Raw genomic sequence first — 3,440 nt, 5'->3', positions numbered from 1 at the left:
AGAGGGTATATACTTGAACATAGAGTCAGGGAGAGCTTCCCTGGGGAGCTGATGTGCAAGGTGAAATTGGAAGTTTGGAGAGGAGTTAACTGGTGAAGAAGGGATGTTCAGGAAGGACATCCCAGGCAATGGACATGACATGTGCAAAGGCCTTGAGGCAGAGGAGACTGAAAGAATACCCCTATGCCTTGCGCAAAGTAAGGGGGAGATGAGGCAACAAGGGCAGGCAGGGTCCCTGAAGGAAGACATGTGGTCTTGGTCTCAAGAGCAAAAGGAAGCCACTGAGAAGATTTAAGCAGGTCAGGTCTGGGGCCCATGAGGGATGTGGATTAAAACCTGGAAGAGAGAACATTCGGCGTTTTGGTGGGAGAACAGGGATGCCCATGGGAAGATGGATCTCAGAGGGGCCTTCTAGGCAACTCGTGCCCAGAATTGCAAGAACCCTGTGTGCTTAAAAATCAGGTGCAGAGGATGGAACCTCTGGTGGGGAGAAGAGGAATCTTTGTTCTTTTCTAATAAGAGTAGATTAAAGATGAGCTGTTTTCTTTACTGGCTCCCTTCTGCATTTTCATCTGTCAGTGGGTGTACGCTGGGAATCTCCAGGAGGTCTGTGTAATAATCAATTTTATCATGTTTCCCCAGCATATTTGACCATGAGAAGGGCTGAGGGCAAAGACAGTCCCTAGAGGTACTTGGAAAGTGACTGATCTGATCCCAAGAGGAGGACACAGCCCTTGTGGCCTGTGGCCAGGTCAGCCTGGGATGAGACAAGTTATAAAGATACCTGGTATCAGGCCATTATAAGAAACCCATCAATAAACAGACCTTTCTGCAGACTTTCCAGAGAGTGCTGAGTATAGGAGAGTGAGGAAGCTCCAGAATGGAGAGTCATACCCTCTCTGCCTCATCCATGAGCCCTTTCTCCTTTTCTCCCTGGTTCCTGCCCTGAGAATTTATTCCACATCCTTAGAATATCCTAAGCCTAAAATCAGCACCCCTAGAGCTCTGGACAGGATGTAAGTATGTGTCCCATTGAAGAGGCTAAAGTGTCAGCTAAATAAATACATCAGCGTGAAGGCCTTCACCTACATCCACATAACAATGGTGTGAGTGAGGGATGGAGAAAAGAGAAGGGGTGAGGATGCCCCCTTCCTCTCTGCCCACTGATATGTTTAATGCTCATTTAACAAGCATTTGAAGTGAGACTGGACACAAGGGACCTGGCCGTGCACGAGACAGACTCAGTGCCAGCCCTCTTGATGCTAGGCCAGGCTTGTGTCTGTGTAGCATTTAATTCTCCTGACAAGCCTGCTTCTGGTTAAGCCCTGGCTGGTTTGGGGGAGGTAAGAGTAAGAGTTTAGGACGAGGGCATTGGCCTACTGTCGGAGGGACCCGGTTCAGGAATGCAACAGTGTACTCTTGGGAGCCTTACCTCGACTCTGCACTTGGGTGTCCTTCTCTGGGGAAGAAAATCAACTCTGCCTTCTAGACAGGGTGAGGCTCCAGGGAGGTGCCACGCTCCTGGCATCCACCACAGTGTGCAGTGGCTTTCCTTTTCATCCTCTCTCTTCTCCCCTAGAACCAGACCTGGCAATTTCTGATGGTCTAATTTTCCCCCTTGAGCATCACAGACCCTCTCCCCCCAGCTCAACACCACGTGCAATTTACAGTCACAACCAAACCTGATATATTTGTATCTGGGGAGTCCCCCAAAACACCCTTCAACTTTAAGCAGCTGACACAATCAGGATTTGCTTTGTGTTTTTTTAACTTTCAGAGTTAAACTGGACCCAGGCGCCCGTTTTTGGTTTGCTTCAAGCAGCGAGGTACAGTGGGACCAGCCCTGGGCGTGTGACAAGGAAATCCAGGCTGCGGTCTGGTTTCCTGCCTGCCAGCTGTGTGGGGCACCCAGCCCTTCTGAGCCTCAGTTTCCCCTCCTGTGAAGTGGGGGTGGGAGAATTGAGTGAGGTACAGAAGCATTTATGAACGGAAACCTCACCTCAGAGTGCCTGTCTCCCCGGCACTTCACAGCGTCTTCTCAGAAAGCACTTACAGTTTTCCCTCTTGGGAAACTGGCAACCCCTCTGCCTCCTGCCACCTGTGACCACCCATCTGGTCTCTGGGAGACCCCAGCCACTCCCGGCTCAGCTGTTTGGCACTAACTGTCCTGTGGTTAGAGCAACAGGCCGGCCATTCTGGGAAGCCTCTTTCTCAGGCTGGGATCCTAGGGCAGGACTGAACCCTGTTTGGTGGTGGGAAAGACAGAAGCTGGGGAGGGCCAGCTGCGGAGCTGTTAGGTGAGCGCTGTTTCATGGTTTTCAAACATCTCCAGGTTCACAAAGCTAAACATGTGGTCTGGCCTTACATAGTGTGTGTGTGTGTGTGTGTGTGTGTGTGTGTGTTCCTAGTACATTTCCTTCTAATTTTTTAAAACCATACGTAACGTCAGGGACATTTAATCCATATGGTTCTGATTCCTTAACACTTAAATCATCCAAATGTTGTTTTGTAGATTCTATTTGCAAATGTCTTTACATAAGCTCTTAACTCCTTCTTTCTCAAGGGCATCAAGGTAGGATCTCTGAGAGAGGCTTCCTTTAATGCCAGCTTTCCATTCTCCACCCAAGTTGGCCAGAGGTCTTGTGACCGCCTATGCTCTGGGCACCGACTGCCCAGGTCCTGCCCTCAGGGCTGGGAGGATGCTGGTGGGAAAGGAAAAAGGACAGACTGGGATCCGTCCTCACCTCCACCACTTCCTGGCTATGTGATCAGCTGCTAGTTCACCTCGTCAAAGCTTTTTTTCCTCACCTGCAAAAAGGGATATGTAATAAACATCTGAAAAGGTTGTTAGAGAACTTAGACAAGGAAGCATACAGTGCCCGTAGCCTGGAGAGCATGGTTTGCCGTCCCGTGTTCCACACTGCATTACTGAGGTTAGAGCAGGCCATGTCAGACCGCAGGGTCCTTCCGTAGGGATCTCAGATGGCAGCACTGGGTGGCAAAGCTGAGTCCAGAGAAACCAAGGGGGAACCTGCCCACGGGACTCAGGGGTTGAGGCAAGGATGGAACAGTGACTATAGTGGCCGAGAGTGGAGGCGGTAAATGATGCCTGGAGATGCACAGCCCAGCGCTCAGGTGGGAGTCCGGGAGGGGAGTAGGCACGCCCTGCAGTCCCTGCTTTGGTGTGTGAGGGGGAGGTCATAGAGGAAGACCCTATAGGCCATAACAAAAGGGGACAAGGAAGGTGGCCCTCCCAGATTCGAAGGCCCTGGGTTTTGCCCCTGAAGGATACCACACTCATCTGTTGGAGCCCAGGCTCCAGAGGCCCCTTCCAAGTCTCTTCCACATGCTCCACACACAGGCACCAGCCCAATTCCTCAGCCTGGAGTTCAGTCCAGGGTCCCCAACACGCCCGGAATCCCCACTTTCCCCTCCCTCTC

Source organism: Ovis canadensis, chromosome 1, assembly GCF_042477335.2.
Source record: "Ovis canadensis isolate MfBH-ARS-UI-01 breed Bighorn chromosome 1, ARS-UI_OviCan_v2, whole genome shotgun sequence".
In the NCBI taxonomy this organism is placed as follows: domain Eukaryota; kingdom Metazoa; phylum Chordata; class Mammalia; order Artiodactyla; family Bovidae; genus Ovis; species Ovis canadensis.
This window is presented reverse-complemented; position numbering follows the sequence as displayed.